Genomic DNA, 18631 nt, shown 5'->3' with positions numbered 1-18631 from the left:
AGCATTATGTTAGGATAACCTCATACATTGATCAACCAAACGATACATCAGAGAGGCTGCGGCAATAACACAGGATTCAAGCAATTTTGGTGCCTGGATTTTTCCAAAATGTTGTGCTAACCAGCTCGTCCTCAACATTCTCATATTCTACCCAATCTGTTTGCCCTAGAATGCTTAGGCTAAAAATTGGTACTCGATGGCTCACCAGTCACCACTACTACAATTAAAGAACATGGCAAGCAACATTTTCGAATGCATTCTTATTGCCAACCACAACAGCAACACCTACAAGCAGCTTCCAAGTTTTTCTCATGAAGTTGCCTATCAGAAATATAACACTCTAGCAGCAGCACATCAGGGCTTGCCCAGCAGCTCACGCACCGTTTGTGCAAGCCCAGGCTCACTTTTGATGCCCTTGACCCATCTCGCATTGATCCGCCCGACTTCAAGGCTCTGCTTCAACGTCCTCTCAAATTGTGGCACTGTGCGGGTAGCAAAGAACTTGGAAATCTCTGCTGCCTTGTCATTGGAGGAAAACTGACAAGAAACAAGCAAGTGCACATTAGCTATGGCTTGATGGAAATAATGCCTGCAAAATAAAGTACTCTCTCTGATCCATAATAAGTGTCATGGTATTAGTTAAAACTAGCAAGGTGGCCCTCAAATGCGAGGGCAACATCTTTAAAAGCTATACATCTATTGGTTTACCTTTTTTATATGTTTTAACTTTATAGAAGTAATGTTATATAATTATTAAAACTACCTAACCTATTATATAATTAATTTACTAAAATGAATTGTTTTGAGTTTTTATGTATTTTTTAGATTAGTTTCTACGTATTTTTGGCTCAACTATCGATGTTCGTGCCATATCCATCAATATCCATTCTTTGTGTTCGTATAATCGGCACACAGACATGACTTGCTTAAATCTAGAGAAAACTGCTAATATAATATTACAAAACCAATACACATTAAATATTTTAAAATAAAAAGATTTAATCGCCTTTATTAACCATAGTTGGCGCATTGGCTGGCGATGGCGAGAAGATGGCGACGTGCGGCCGCTCGGTGATCCGCTGAAGATAAAGTCCTAGGAGTGATGCTCGATCAGGTTAGTGCTGCTCATGTGGTTTGATCTGACCTCAATCATACTCAGGTTAACGCAAGTAATCTTAGATAGCTTTTATTTGTCGCATCTACGGAAGAAACCATTGTAATGCGTGTGTATAATGAATCAATGTGTAAATGAGATGGCACTCAGTTTTCACATGATATATGGACTGGAAAATTGGATTATGTTGCATGATCTGTCGTGCTGAAATTGTTTACGTGTATTTATTTTTCGTTTGATACGGTTAATTTTAGTACTCTCTCCGTCTCTAGATAATATTTAGTGTTTAGATACATTAAAATATAGCAAATTCTAAGACATATTGCATGAGAAAATGGAGTAAATCTAAATAACCTCTTACTAAATCCTAACCATATAATTTAGATCCAAATATTAAAGAACTTGGATGACATTGCTTAACGTGGTGTCTCTAATATGAGATTCTTTTTTTGATCTTTTTGTCTTTACTTTTTTTACGTACTCTCTCCATTTAAAAATAAGTTGCTCCATGTTATCTAAATACGAAAGTATAAATATGCATTTTATTTATAGATACATCTGGAAGTGGATCATAAAAAATAAGAGTGGAAACATTAAAATGCGGTTAGGAAATTTGGATACACTTGAATATCTCACTATTTTTATAGTTCAATAAATAATACAGTTAAGTAGTATAGTTTTGGTTACGTTCCATATCTATACATGACGTACAGCTTTAGGTGTCCTTCACGTGATTTGGCACCTATCTATAAAAGCATCTCTCTTTCTTTTTTCGTGATGGCTTCCTATTTTTCAAATGGAAGCAAATCGCTACTGTAACATCCGTGACGTGAAACAAAACTATATGACTCACGATACGTTACGTGTCATAAGTTTGTTTTTGTACACGTATGTTGTTGTACGTAACACTTATTATCTTTTAATCTGAGATGTTAAGATTAATATCATTGGTTTATAATTTATTAGCATATGTGGATTAACCTGATGGCTCGAAAAACACCCTTATGTATATAACTAGCAAGGTGGCCCTCGCAAATGCGAGGGCAACATCTTTAAAAGCTATACATCTATTGGTTTACCTTTTTTATATGTTTTAACTTTATAGAAGTAATGTTATATAATTATTAAAACTACCTAACCTATTATATAATTAATTTACTCAAATGAATTGTTTTGAGTTTTTATGTATATTTTAGATAAGTTTCTACGTATTTTTGGCTCAACTATCGATGTTCGTGCCATATCCATCAATATCCATTCTTTGTGTTCGTATAATCGGCACACGGACATGACTTGCTTAAATCTAGAGAAAACTGCTAATATAATATTACAAAACCAATACACATTAAATATTTTAGAATAAAAAGATTTAATCGCCTTTATTAACCATAGTTGGCGCATTGGCTGGCGATGGCGAGAAGATGGCGACGTGCGGCCGCTCGGTGATCCGCTGAAGATAAAGTCCTAGGAGTGATGCTCGATCAGGTTAGTGCTGCTCATGTGGTTTGATCTGACCTCGGGTCATACTCAGGTTAACGCAAGTAATCTTAGATAGCTTTTATTTGCCGCATCTACGGAAGAAACCATTGTAATGCGTGTGTATAATGAATCATGTGTGAATGAGATGGCACTCAGTTTTCACATGATATATGGACTGGAAAATTGGATTATGTTGCATGATCTGTCGTGCTGAAATTGTTTACGTGTATTTATTTTTCGTTTGATACGGTTAATTTTAGTACTCTCTCCGTCTCTAGATAATATTTAGTGTTTAGATACATTAAAATATAGCAAATTCTAAGACATATTGCATGAGAAAATGGAGTAAATCTAAATAACCTCTTACTAAATCCTAACCATATAATTTAGATCCAAATATTAAAGAACTTGGATGACATTGCTTAATGTGGTGTCTCTAATATGAGATTCTTTTTTTTGATCTTTTTGTCTTTACTTTTTTTACGTACTCTCTCCATTTAAAAATAAGTTGCTCCATGTTATCTAAATACGAAAGTATAAATATGCATTTTGTTTATAGATACATCTGGAAGTGGATCATAAAAAATAAGAGTGGAAACATTAAAATACGGTTAGAAAATTTGGATACACTTGAATGTCTCACTATTTTTATAGTTCAATAAATAATACAGTTAAGTAGTATAGTTTTGGTTACGTATATTCCATATATAATGTAGCATGTGCTTACGACTGACCCGCGCACAAATCTAACTCCTTTGGAATGATTAACAGTACTATTTAAGGAAGAAAAAAGAATCTGCCCCTGATTTCCATATCTATACATGACGTACAGCTTTAGGTGTCCTTCACGTGATTTGGCACCTATCTATAAAAGCATCTCTCTTTCTTTTTTCGTGATGGCTTCCTATTTTTCAAATGGAAGCAAATCGCTACTGTAACGTCCGTGACGTGAAACAAAACTATATGACTCACGATGCGTTACGTGTCATAAGTTTGTTTTTTACACGTATGTTGTTGTACGTAACACTTATTATCTTTTAATCTGAGACGTTAAGATTAATATCATTGGTTTATATTTTATTAACATATGTGGATTAACCTGATGGCTCGAAAAACACCCTTATTTTGCTTTTAGTATATAATAGATAGATAGATTGTATAGACTGCCGAAATAGGCAGACTCGGAAATAGAACTGTGGTTAGATGTACCAATGTTACAATGTATTTAACAAACACTGTCACTAGTTTGACAGCAGGGGTACGTATGACAAATCAATAAGAATATGCTACTGAAAGAGAAAAAATAATATAACAAACAAGAGAATTTGCAAGAAAAGAATCACTGACCGGATCGTACATCGTCACCAACACATCCTCCCGATTGGATTTGTTTGCGTAGCATCCGGTAAATCAGTATTGACCAATATATGTGTAAGAGTAGAAGCGACGACAGGAGACAGTTGACAGCATAGTATCTGTATATTTGTTGTCTTTCTTTATCCAGGATCATAAGTACTTCATAACTGAAATAATACATGAGATCATCGGATTAATCATCATGATTCCGAAGTCCTTGGGTCTCGTTTCCCAGAACAAAAGAGCAAAGATTGAATATATGTTAAATCCGGTGGCATACATGTGTACAACCTTAAGCTTCAGTCTGGGAGAAAAAAAAAAAAAAAAAAAAAAAAAGCAATATGGATGACTCTTGGGTAAAAGGAAATTGGCAATAATGAGGAAAAGGGGAGGTATTGTCTCTCTCTTACTTTATCTTTTGATCAGGCCATAACAGATCGCCAGGCCCTACCCAGAAGCATCTGGTACATGTAAACCATGGCTCATTGTATGTAGCAGATATTGTAAGCAATTCTGCAGAAAGATAATAAACAAATTTCCATGCCGACTCTTTAAACTTATCGATTTTTTTATCCTTTCATCTGTCTCAGTAAGATTTCCATATCCTTTTCCAAATATAAGCCTTCTTGCTAATTCCTTCAATACAGTGGGATGAAAGGACTATAATATATGCATGTATAGGTACTGGAATGGCATGAACACTACATAATAGAGAATATCGTTGAAAATACGTGAACCACCACAGTCTTGAAGTAATTTTTTGCTCGTGATTCACTCTCGTAATATGACAGCATAGAAATTATAACACCGACTAACTACCTAGCAAGTCAATTAGAAAAGTACACGGTACAAAACTAGTATGTTCTGGCTCAAATCAGTTTCTCTCTTCATGCAGTAGACAATGCGAAGTAAAGTAATACTTGGATTCCCTTAAGACTTCTCTTTGGATGTGACTATCACCAATTAAATTTAATGTTGGCTGAACATATTCATAAACTTTTCGTTAGGGCAATATGTTTGTTGTATTACCAGGGGGTCAAAGGCCACAATATATAGTACATGTACATGTGCAAATATGCAGGAAGCCCTTTAACATATGGGGAAACTACAATATACAGATATATACATCTAACACCCCCTCTCAAACTCATGGTGGATCCACAACACTGAGTTTGGAGAGTAAGAAGTCATGCTGCGCTCGAGTCTGTGCCTTTGTAAAGAAATCCGCCAACTGCAAATCTGAAGGCACATAATGAACCGCAACAACCTCATCCTGCACCTGAGCACGTGTATAAAAAGCATCAACATCAATATACTTGGTCAGCTCATGCTTGACCAGATCACGTGCAATACTGATAGCACATGTACTGTCAGACAAAAGTGGAGTGGGTGTCGTAACAGAGATCCCAAAATCTGCAAGCAACCACCGTAACCAGGTCACCTCAGCAATCAACAAAGACATAGCCCGCAGCTCAGCCTCAACACTCCAACAGGAAACCGCGACCTGTTTCTTCGTCTTCCAAGCAACAAGCGAACCACCAAGAAACACACAGTAAGCAGAAAGTGAACGACGATCCGTAGGATCACTCGCCCACGTAGCATCCGAGTAGCACTGGAGCTGGAGAGAGCTGGAACGAGGAAAGAAAAGGCGATGAGTGATCGTGCCACGAAGATAACGAAGAACACAGAGGAGATGACTGTAGTGAACAGTGGTAGGAGCTGAGACAAACTGACTCAGAATATGAACAGGATAAGAAATATCAGGACGAGTGACAGCAAGATAAACAAGACTCCCAACAAGATGACGATAACAAGTGGGATCGGGAAGAGGATCACCATCAGTAGGACGAAGTTTAACATTAAGCTCCATAGGAGTATCAACCGTGCGCTCATCCCCAAGAGCAGCACGGGCAAGAAGATCCTGAATATACTTTTCGTGAGAGATAGAAAAGCCATCAGAAGTGGAAGAAACCTCAATGCCAAGAAAATAGCGAAGAGGACCAAGATCAGTCATAAGAAACTGATCTCGAAGACGAGCCTTGACAAAGGTAATATACTTAGGATCATCACCAGTAATGATCATATCATCAACATAGAGAAGAAGAAGAAGAAGAAGAAGAAGAAGAAGAAGAAGAAGAAGAAGAGTGCGTCCACAAGAATAAGTGTGAACGAAAAGTGCTGGATCATGAAAAGTAGGAGAGAAACCAGCAGCAGTCACCACAGAGGCGAAACGCTCAAACCAGGCACGAGGGGCCTGTTTCAGACCATAGAGAGAACGTCGAAGACGACAAACCATCCCATCGGGAACAGAATACCCAGGAGGACGCTGCATGTAAACCTCCTCACTCAACTCGCCATTAAGAAAAGCGTTCTGAACATCAAGCTGGGACACAGACCAGCGTCGAACAGAAGCGACAGCAAGAAGAGTACGCACAGTGATCATATGAGCCACAGGGGAAAAAATCTCATCATAGTCATGGCCGTGCTCCTGCTGAAAGCCACGAGCCACAAGACGCGCTTTATAGCGCTCAAGAGATCCATCAGAGCGGGTCTTAATTTTATAGACCCACTTACACGTGATAGGACGAACACCAGTAGGGGGAGAAACAAGATCCCAGGTGCCGGTGCGCTCAAGCGCAGCTATCTCCTCAGCCATGGCAAGCTGCGATTCAGGATGACGCTCGGCATCCCGATAAGAAATCGGCTCAGAAACGACAGAGAGACCATACTGACTAGGAGAGTAACAGGCTGGAGCATGACACTGACGAACAGGCCGTGAAGGAGGGAGCTCATCGGCAGAAGACAACTCATCTGAAGAAGAGGAAGAAGGGACAGCATCGGAAGGATCCGAAGCCGGAGAACAAGGAGTACTAGGGGAACTAGACGGAGGAGAGGATGGCGCCGAAGCCGAAGGAGGCGCATCAGAACTAGGAGGAGGAGGAGGAGAAGGGACAGCAGGGGGTGCATCCGGAAAAAGAAGAAAAAAGATATCATCCACCGGGTAAGTACCCGAGGTGGGGCGAGGATAAAAGGGACGCGTCTCATCAAACGTGACGTCACGAGAGATGCGCATCCGACGACCAACAGGGTCCCAACAGCGATAGCCCTTATGCTCATCACTGTATCCGAGAAAAACACACTCAACAGACTGAGCGGTCAGCTTGGTGCGTTCACGAGGAGGGAGGACATAGCAAACGCAACCAAATAAACGAAGAGTCGAGTAATCGGGAGAGCGACCAGAAAGACGCTCGAGAGGAATGCCACCTTGAAGGGCAGCAGAAGGTTGAATGTTAATGAGGTAAGTCGATGTAGCGATAGCCTCAGCCCAGAAGTGCAGCGGAATAGAGGAAGCAATCATCATAGCACGGGTAGTCTCAAGAATATGACGATGCTTACGCTCGGCGACACCATTTTGAGCATGGGCGCCGGGACACGAGAACTGAGCAAGGGTGCCCTGCTCAGCAAGAACACCACGCAGGTGCTGGGAGATATACTCTCCTGCAGAATCAGCACGAAACACACGAATAGGTGTGGAATACCGAGTACAAACCATGGCTGCAAAGCGCTGATAAATAGAGAGCACCTCACTGCGATAGTGCATAAGAAACAACCAGGTGTACCGCGAAAAATCATCAATAAAAAAATATAGTATGGATGACCCCCTTTCGAAGGAAAGGGAGCCGGACCCCAAACATCTGAATGAACTAAATCAAAAGGTCGCTGAGATACAGACACACTAGTAGGATAGGGAAGCTGAATCTGTTTGCCTAACCTACTACCCTGACACGAATGTGAAGACACGTCTCCTGAGACAGACCCCAGAAGACCACTATGAACTAATGACGATAAACGGGAGCCACAGAGGTGACCCAGCCGATGATGCCACTGCTGAAAAGATCCAAAGGATGTGGCAAGAATCGCAGGAGAACTGGCAGATGAAGTGTCAGCAGGAGGAACGCGAAGCCAGTCTAACTCCCAGAGCCCCGGGGACTCAAGGCTGCGAGGGCCAGCTCCAACCAGGGCCCGTGTACGGCAGTCCTCGACAGCACAAGAATCAGCGTCAAGAATGACGCGACAACCAGAATCAGTAAGTTGACTAGCAGAAAACAGGTTCATCTTAAGACTAGGAACATGAGAAACATCAGGAACAGAGAAAGAAGAAGTAGAAAGGGTGCCTCGACTGGAAACAGGAAGAGAGGTACCATTAGCCGTGATAACATGGACATGAGAAACAAGAGAGCGAAGAGCAGAGAGAATAGAAGACGCAGAAGTCATATGAAAAGAAGCTCCAAAATCCAGATACCACGGGGATGACATACCTGACTGTGTAGAAGGTGGTGGTCGCGCGGTGCCAGAAGAGCCAGGCACAGAACCAGCATTACCCGTCGAAGAAGAGCCTGTAGCAGCGAGTAAACCACGAAGACCACGGATAATGTCTTGATCAGATAGCGCAACAGCAGAAGATCCTAAAGAACCACCCTGCCGACGAGTATAGTGTCGCTGACGTAAGTTGGGATCCCTCTGCCAGCATCTAGAGACAGTGTGGCCAGACCTGCCACAGTAGATGCAGGGAGGTGTTATCGTACCACGAGGCTGCTGAAGCTGACTCTGGCCCGTGACTGGAGGAGTAGAGAGTATCGGCGATGTTGGAGACCGCAACGAAGCCGACGGCGTAGGAGGTTCACGAGCAGACGGCACAGGAGGGCCACGAGCAACAAGTACAGAGGGAACCTCAAGATGACCAGCACCACGAAGACGAGTCTCCTCAGCACGAAGCTCAACCAGAACCTCAGAGAGTGGAACACGACCACGGACAAGCAGCTGTGCACGGCGCGGCTCAAACTCCTTACGGAGCCGTGACAAGAACTCAAAAACACGCTGAAACTCCAGATCCGCGCGACAGTCAGACAGCAGGGACAGGTGGCACACACAGCTGTACGAAGAGAATCAAGCTGACGCCAAATAGCAGCACTCTGAGTGTAGAACTCATCAATGGTAGAATCACCCTGCTGAAGGGCATGCTCCTGGCGGACCACGGACAGGTAAAGAGCATCCCCAGACGGCTGATAGCGCTGACGAAGAAAAGCCCACTGAGCAACAGCAGTGGGAAGACCCATGAACTCAGCAGCTTACTGAGGCAGAACACTGGAGGTGAGAACAGCAGCATCACGAGCATCCTCATCGATCCACTGAGTGTAGTCAGTCAGATCCAGCCGGTAAGTCGCAACGGCAGTAGAGTGGTCCTGGACCTTCCGGTCATAATCAGCCAGAGCAATATCATCGGCACTCTTGGCTGCATCCTTATCCGCCTGAGTAGCATCAGGGGCAAGGGCAACGGGCGGCGGTGCAACGGGCACCGTAGGAGCAACGGGGCGCGGCGGAGGAGACCTCGCCAGAAAGCACACCCCAAAGACGAAGACCGCGCATGTGGACGCGCATGAAGGCAGTGAAATCAGGATAATTCGCGCCATCGAAAATCACCGGGCAGTGAGGAATCGCAACATAGCCCGAGGAGGAAGACATAGCTCTCTTTTTTTGTTTTTTTTTTTTGTTTTTTTTTCAGATCAGATCGAAACGAAACCGATCAAAGTCAACCCGAGCGAGAGAGAGTTTCTCGTCGCGGCGGGAAACAGAGGCGGAGCGGGTAGGAGACAGGAGCCGGCGGCGGGAGCAGACCAGCCGGGGAAGAAGGGAACCGGCGGCGGGGTAGGGCGGGTGATACGTCTCCGACGTATCGATAATTTCTTATGTTCCATGCCACATTATTGATGTTATCTACATGTTTTATGCACACTTTATGTCATATTCGTGCATTTTCTGGAACTAACCTATTAACAAGATGCCGAAGTGCCGATTCTTTGTTTTCTGCTGTTTTGGTTTCAGAAATCCTAGTAACGAAATATTCTCGGAATTGGACGAAATCAACGCCCAGGGTCCTATTTTGCCACGAAGCTTCCAGAAGTCCGAAGACGAAACGAAGTGGGGCCACGGGGTGCCCAAACCCTAGGGCGGCGCGGCCCCCCCTTGGCCGCGCCGGCCTGTGGTGTGGGGCCCTCGTGCCCCCTCCTGACTTGCCCTTCCGCCTACTTAAAGCCTCCGTGACGAAACCCCCAGTACCGAGAGCCACGATACGGAAAACCTTCCAGAGACGCCGCCGCCGCCGATCCCATCTCGGGGGATCCAGGAGATCGCCTCCGGCACCCTGCCGGAGAGGGGAATCATCTCCCGGAGGACTCTACGCCGCCATGGTCGCCTCCGGTGTGATGTGTGAGTAGTCTACCCCTGGACTATGGGTCCATAGCAGTAGCTAGATGGTTGTCTTCTCCCCATTGTGCTATCACTGTCGGATCTTGTGAGCTGCCTAACATGATCAAGATCATCTATCTGTAATTCTATATGTTGCGTTTGTTGGGATCCGATGAATAGAGAATACTTGTTATGTTGATTATCAAAGCTATGTCTATGTGTTGTTTATGATCTTGCATGCTCTCCGTTATTAGTAGATGCTCTGGCCAAGTTGATGCTAGTAACTCCAAGAGGGAGTATTTATGCTCGATAGTGGGTTCATGTCTCCGTGAATCTGGAGGGGTGACAAGAACCTCTAAGGTTATGGATGTGCTGTTGCCACTAGGGATAAAACATTGGTGCTATGTTCAAGGATGTAGGCACTAGTTACATTACGCGCAATACTTAATGCAATTGTCTGTTGTTAGCAACTTAATACTGGAGGGGGTTCGGATGATAACCTGAAGGTGGACTTTTTAGGCATAGATGCAGTTGGATGGCGGTCTATGTACTTTGTCGTAATGCCTAATTAAATCTCACTATACTCATCATGATATGTATGTGCATGGTCATGCCCTCTTTATTTGTCAATTGCCCAACTGTAATTTGTTCACCCAACATGCTTTTTATCTTATGGGAGAGACACCTCTAGTGAACTGTGGACCCCGGTCCAATTCTCTTTACTGAAATACAATCTACTGCAATACTTGTTCTACTGTTTTCTGCAAACAATCATCTTCCACACAATACGGTTAATCCTTTGTTACAGCAAGCCGGTGAGATTGACAACCTCACTGTTTCGTTGGGGCAAAGTACTTTGGTTGTGTTGTGCAGGTTCCACGTTGGCGCCGGAATCCCTGGTGTTGCGCCGCACTACATCCCGCCGCCATCAACCTTCAACGTGCTTCTTGGCTCCTCCTGGTTCGATAAACCTTGGTTTCTTTCTGAGGGAAAACTTGCTGCTGTGCGCATCATACCTTCCTCTTGGGGTTCCCAACGAACGTGTGAGTTACACGCCATCAAGCTCTTTTTCTGGCGCCGTTGCCGGGGAGATCAAGACACGCTGCAAGGGGAGTCTCCACTTCTCAATCTCTTTACTTTGTTTTTGTCTTGCTTAGTTTTATTTACTACTTTGTTTGCTGCACTAAATCAAAATACAAAAAAATTAGTTGCTAGTTTTACTTTATTTGCTATCTTGTTTGCTATATCAAAAACACAAAAAAATTAGTTACTTGCATTTACTTTACTTGATTCATCATGTTTCCTTTTAATTTTACCACGAAAGATATACCGGTAGGACGTGGGTCTATAATTGGGAGAAATAATATAGAGGAATTTTTCAACCATGTCAGTACCGTTGACGATTTTGAGGATAGACACTTGGTAGACCTTGCCCCTACCTATGAAATTGCTGCTGCTGCTTTAGTTCGCATGTTGGAAACTAAATTTGTTAATCTCAATCCTATAATCCAACACATGTTTCTCACACTTGGTGATATGGAAGAAGGGGAAAAGAAAGATTTTGTTTTAGAAACCCTTCTTAGAGAATTTGGTGGTATAGCAAGAGAGGCTAGAAAGGTCTTTGCTAAATTTAATATGCTTGGTTCTTACACCAATTTTGTTAGTCTCTTTGAAAAGATGGATATGGATAGAATAAAGTACACTAATAATATTAATGATGGAGGGGAGATCAAAGCACCAATACCATGTAAACTCTTAGCTATGAATGATGCACTAGAAAATAACTATGCTTGGCTTGTTCCTGAAAATTTGTTTGATGAGAGTAGCACGCCTAAGACTAATGAAAAGGGAGATGCTAAAACTTATGTATCTAATATACTATGCCTGGTTGAGAAAACTCCGCACCCCGCTGAGAATGCACCACCCTTTGATAATACTTGATATACACTTTCTGCGCCTAGCTGAAAGGCGTTAAAGAAAAGCGCTTATGGGAGACAACCCATGTTTTTACCTACAGTACTTTGTTTTTATTTTGTGTCTTGGAAGTTGTTTACTACTGTAGCAACCTCTCCTTATCTTAGTTTAGTGTTTTGTTGTGCCAAGTAAAGTCTTTGATAGAAAAGTAAGTACTAGATTTGGATTACTGCGCAGTTCCAGATTTCTTTGCTGTCACGAATCTGGGTCCACCTCCCTGTAGGTAGCTCAGAAAATTAAGCCAATTTACGTGCATGATCCTCAGATATGTACGCAACTTTCATTCAATTTGAGCATTTTCATTTGAGCAAGTCTGGTGCCATTTTAAAATTCGTCAATACGAACTGTTCTGTTTTGACAGATTCTGCCTTTTATTTCGCATTGCCTCTTTTGTTATGTTGGATGAATTTCTTTGATCCATTAATGTCCAGTAGCTTTATGCAATGTCCAGAAGTGTTAAGAATGATTGTGTCACCTCTGAATATGTTAATTTTTATTGTGCACTAACCCTCTAATGAGTTGTTTCGAGTTCGGTGTGGAGGAAGTTTTCAAGGATCAAGAGAGGAGTATGATGCAACATGATCAAGGAGAGTGAAAGCTCTAAGCTTGGGGATGCCCCGGTGGTTCACCCCTGCATATTCTAAGAAGACTCAAGCGTCTAAGCTTGGGGATGCCCAAGGCATCCCCTTCTTCATCGACAACATTATCAGGTTCCTCCCCTGAAACTATATTTTTATTCTATCACATCTTATGTGCTTTGCTTGGAGCGTCGGTTTGTTTTTGTTTTTTGTTTTGTTTGAATAAAATGGATCCTAGCATTCACCTTATGGGAGAGAGACACGCTCCGCTGTAGCATATGGACAAGTATGTCCTTAGTTTCTACTCATAGTATTCATGGCGAAGTTTCTTCTTCGTTAAATTGTTATATGGTTGGAATTGGAAAATGATACATGTAGTAATTGCTATTAATGTCTTGGGTAATGTGATACTTGGCAATTGTTGTGCTCATGTTTAAGCTCTTGCATCATATGCTTTGCACCCATTAATGAATAAATACATAGAGCATGCTATAATTTGGTTTGCATATTTGGTTTCTCTAAGGTCTAGATAATTTCTAGTATTGAGTTTGAACAACAAGGAAGACGGTGTAGAGTCTTATAATGTTTTCAATATGTCTTTTATGTGAGTTTTGCTGCACCGGTTCATCCTTGTGTTTGTTTCAAATAAGCCTTGCTAGCCTAAACCTTGTATCGAGAGGGAATACTTCTCATGCATCCAAAATACTTGAGCCAACCACTATGCCATTTGTGTCCACCATACCTACCTACTACATGGTATTTTCCGCCATTCCAAAGTAAATTGCTTGAGTGCTACCTTTAAAATTCCATCATTCACCTTTGCAATATATAACTCATGGGACAAATAGCTTAAAAACTATTGTGGTATTGAATATGTAATTATGCACTTTATCTCTTATTAAGTTGCTTGTTGTGCGATAACCATGTTCACTGGGGACGCCATCAACTACTCTTTGTTGAATTTCATGTGAGTTGCTATGCATGTCCGTCTTGTCTGAAGTAAGAGAGATCTACCACCTTATGGTTAAGCATGCATATTGTTAGAGAAGAACATTGGGCCGCTAACTAAAGCCATGATCCATGGTAGAAGTTTCAGTTTTGGACATATATCCTCAATCTCAAATGAGAAAATTATTAATTGTTGTTACATGCTTATGCATAAAAGAGGAGTCCATTATCTGTTGTCTATGTTGTCCCGGTATGGATGTCTAAGTTGAGAATAATCAATAGCGAGAAATCCAATGCGAGCTTTCTCCTTAGACCTTTGTACAGGCGGCATAGAGGTACCCCTTTGTGACACTTGGTTAAAACATGTGCATTGTGATGATCCGGTAGCCCAAGCTAATTAGGACAAGGTGCGGGCACTATTAGTACACTATGCATGAGGCTTGCAACTTATAAGATATAATTTACATGATACATATGCTTTATTACTACCGTTGACAAAATTGTTTCATGTTTTCAAAATCAAAGCTCTAGCACAAATATAGCAATCGATGCTTTTCCTCTATGGAGGACCATTCTTTTACTTTCAATGTTGAGTCAGTTCACCTATTTCTCTCCACCTCAAGAAGCAAACACTTGTGTGAACTGTGCATTGATTCCTACATATTTGCTTATTGCACTTATTATATTACTCTATGTTGACAATATCAATGAGATATACATGTTATGAGTTGAAAGCAACCGCTGAAACTTAATCTTCCTTTGTGTTGCTTCAATGCTTTTACTTTGAATTATTGCTTTATGAGTTAACTCTTATGTAAGACTTATTGATGCTTGTCTTGAAGTGCTATTCATGAAAAGTCTTTGCTTTATGATTCACTTGTTTACTCATGTCATATACATTGTTTTGATCGCTGCATTCACTACATATGCTTTACAAATAGTATGATCAAGGTTATGATGGCATGTCACTCCGTAAATTATCTGTGTTATCGTTTTACCTGCTCGGGACGAGCAGAACTAAGCTTGGGGATGCTGATACGTCTCCGACGTATCGATAATTTCTTATGTTCCATGCCACATTATTGATGTTATCTACATGTTTTATGCACACTTTATGTCATATTCGTGCATTTTCTGGAACTAACCTATTAACAAGATGCCGAAGTGCCGCTTCTTTGTTGCTGTTTTTGGTTTCGTAAATCCTAGTAACGAAATATTCTCGGAATTGGACGAAATCAACGCCCAGGGTCCTATTTTGCCACGAATGTTCCATAATTCCGAATACGAAACGAATTGGGGCCACGGGTGCCCAAACCCTAGGGCGGCGCGCCCCCCCCTTGGCCGCGCCGGCCCGTGGTGTGGGGCCCTCGTGCCCCCTCCCGACTTGCCCTTCCGCCTACTTAAAGCCTCCGTGACGAAACCCCCGCACCGAGAGCCACGATACGGAAAACCTTCCAGACGCCGCCGCCGCCGATCCCATCTCGGGGATCCAGAGATCGCCTCCGGCACCTGCCGGAGAGGGGAATCATCTCTCCCGGAGGACTCTACGCCGCCATGGTCGCCTCCGGTGTGATGTGTGAGTAGTCTACCCCTGGACTATGGGTCCATAGCAGTAGCTAGATGGTTGTCTTCTCCCCATTGTGCTATCACTGTCGGATCTTGTGAGCTGCCTAACATGATCAAGATCATCTATCCGTAATTCTATATGTTGCGTTTGTTGGGATCCGATGAATAGAGAATACTTGTTATGTTGATTATCAAAGCTATGTCTATGTGTTGTTTATGATCTTGCATGCTCTCTGTTATTAGTAGATGCTCTGGCCAAGTTGATGCTAGTAACTCCAAGAGGGAGTATTTATGCTCGATAGTGGGTTCATGTCTCCGTGAACTGCGGAGGGGTGACAAGAACCTCTAAGGTTATGGATGTGCTGTTGCCACTAGGGATAAAACATTGGTGCTATGTTCAAGGATGTAGTCACTAGTTACATTACGCGCAATACTTAATGCAATTGTCTGTTGTTAGCAACTTAATACTGGAGGGGGTTCGGATGATAACCTGAAGGTGGACTTTTTAGGCATAGATGCAGTTGGATGGCGGTCTATGTACTTTGTCGTAATGCCCAATTAAATCTCACTATACTCATCATGATATGTATGTGCATGGTCATGCCCTCTTTATTTGTCAATTGCCCAACTGTAATTTGTTCACCCAACATGCTGTTTATCTTATGGGAGAGACACCTCTAGTGAACTGTGGACCCCGGTCCAATTCTCTTTACTGAAATACAATCTACTGCAATACTTGTTCTACTGTTTTCTGCAAACAATCATCTTCCACACAATACGGTTAATCCTTTGTTACAGCAAGCCGGTGAGATTGACAACCTCACTGTTTCGTTGGGGCAAAGTACTTTGGTTGTGTTGTGCAGGTTCCACGTTGGCGCCGGAATCCCTGGTGTTACGCCGCACTACATCCCGCCGCCATCAACCTTCAACGTGCTTCTTGGCTCCTCCTGGTTCGATAAACCTTGGTTTCTTTCTGAGGGAAAACTTGCTGCTGTGCGCATCATACCTTCCTCTTGGGGTTCCCAACGAACGTGTGAGTTACACGCCATCAGCGGGCCGGCGACGGACCAAGCGGCCGGCGGCAGAGCGGGCGGGCCGGTGGCGAGCCACGCACGGAAGCGGGCAGGCGCGGAGCACGGCGGCCGGGAGGTGGAGGCCGGTGACCGGGGCGGGCGGGGAGACGGCAGGTGGAGGAGGAGGGCCGGAGGAGAAGGGTCGGCGGCAACCGAGGAGCGGCCAGAGATGTGGCGGCCGCAGGAGTGACGGCCGGAACAAGCGGATGACAGCCGTACAGACTAGAGGATCAATTTTTGCTCTGATACCATGTTAGGGCAATATGCTTGTTGTATTACTAGGGGGCCAAAGGACACAATATATAGTACATATACAGGTGCAAATATGCAGGAAACCCTCTAACATATGGAAAAACTACATATACAGATATATACATCTAACACTTTTAATGGCATTTTGTGTTAATTTCTTAGTGTATAATCACCTCTGGCTGTATTGGAGTGCAAGTCACAGTGGTATCGAGCATCGGGTTGTCGCTGCGTCACCCCTTCGGGCCGCAGCGCCGCCGCCTTTGGTCCACACTACCGGCCTCCGACGCGCCTTCCGAGGCATGTACGTCGCTGCTGGTCTCCCGCCGCTGCACCGACTCGCGCCCTGCATCTACGCTGGCCCTCGGGCCGTGGCGTCGCTGCACGCGGTCACCTTCGCCGTCCCCCGCGCATCGATGTCCGAGGCCACCACAGCGCCGCCCCTTCGGCGTGGGTCGCCTCCGTCCGCGCATGGTCTTCGTCACGCCGCCGGGTCTTCCTCGCCTACTTCTTGTACCGCCGTCGCGCCTCCACCCCGGGTCGCCGCTGGGCTCGCCAATCACTCCAGGTCGCGCTGGGCTCGCCGACCACCGCAACGCCCGTCTAGGCGTCCAGCATGACCACCCCAGGTCACCGCTGGGTTAGTCGCCTTCTACGTCTTCGTACACTACAGCTTTGCCGCCAGCGTCCTCGCCTCTTCCCCGACTACGCCACCTGCTCCTCTACTCCGACACCCGTCGTCGAGACCTCCTCTGCTAGTCTACTCTGACATGGCGCGCACTTTGTACTATTCCCTGCCCCCGCACGCCCGGTACTGGCAACACCGGTACGTGCCTTCGTCCTCGACGCGTCCCCGGGCCTGGCAAGCTCGGACCGGCGCCTCGTCTTCATCGGCTTCGACGACGTCTTCATCGGCATCTCCTCTACGACTACCTCGACCGCGTCACCGCCGAGTTCTTCTATGCGTACTCGGTTCTGGCAAAACCAGAGTATGCCTTCGTCCCCGACGTGCGCCTGGTTCTGGCAAAACTATGGCTGCACTTCGTCCTCGATGGCTCAGACTACATCGACTTCGGTATCGACCATCTCCACGACTGCCTCGGCGCGTCTCCGTCACTCTCCTCGCACACCACCTCGCCTACGGCTACATCGACACTGGCACCCGGCCACGACATCGACCACGGCAATCCCTCGCGCGGCTCCCTCGACCAAGGTTGCAGCACCCACGCTCTCGGCTACCTCGACATCGGCATAAAGGGCTACCACCTCGCCTGCGCCTCACCAGCTTCCTCTATAGTCCAAGCATCCGCGACGCAACTCCATCCATGATGCTCCCGCTATGACTGCGGGGGAGTGTCAGCCCGTTGGTTCCTACCTTCGGCTTCTCTCCAGTCTGACCATCCACGACGCTACTGTTGTTCACGTCGCTACCGTTACGACTGCGGGGGAGTGTTAGAGTATATTTGGTAGTTATAGATTACATGGGATTGTATTAGGATTGTTTCCATATTCTTCCTAGGAGGTTTCTTAGCTTTCAAGTCTAGTACTCTATATATACTCGCCCATGAGGCGCAATACAACATCCAACATATTTCGCCAATCTCTCTCCCTCTCTATCCTTCTACAACCTCGAAGAGGAATCGGTCGAGGAGGAAGCGCAGGGCAGGGAAGAAGGCAGCGAGGATGGGGAGCACGGCGTAGTCACCGTATGCCGGGTCGGCCTCTGCCTCCCAGTCCACCAGCAGCGAAGACGAATAGTATCTCATGAAGAGCCCCGCCAGGGTCGCCATTGCAGCCTTGCAGGCAGAGGCGCTCAGATATCCAAATCCAAGGACCCCAGATGGTTCTTAATTATATCCAAATGGTACTAGATAGAATTAAACTGGGCAAGTAGTGTACAATCTTCTTTCTTGGTGTTTAATTGCCATGAACGTACGTACGCGAGAGGTTGGACGTCGCCATTTCTTTTAGGAGAGAAGACAGAGCACGGTATCACCAATGATGGCATAGCTCGTATATATATCATCGTAGGTTATAGCTTTCGCCAT

General features: G+C 44.5%; 1 pseudogene; it reads right to left on the bottom strand.

Moving 5' to 3' along the window:
• Nucleotides 1-4099: 4099 nt before the first annotated feature.
• LOC127296113 (ASC1-like protein) lies at nt 4100-18443 on the bottom strand (annotated as a pseudogene).
• Between the last annotated feature and the right edge of the window lie 188 nt (nt 18444-18631).

This window comes from Lolium perenne, chromosome 4, assembly GCF_019359855.2.
Source record: "Lolium perenne isolate Kyuss_39 chromosome 4, Kyuss_2.0, whole genome shotgun sequence".
In the NCBI taxonomy this organism is placed as follows: Eukaryota; Viridiplantae; Streptophyta; class Magnoliopsida; order Poales; family Poaceae; genus Lolium; species Lolium perenne.
Note: the sequence above shows the minus strand (reverse complement) of the source record. Positions and strands in the feature narration are given on the sequence as shown.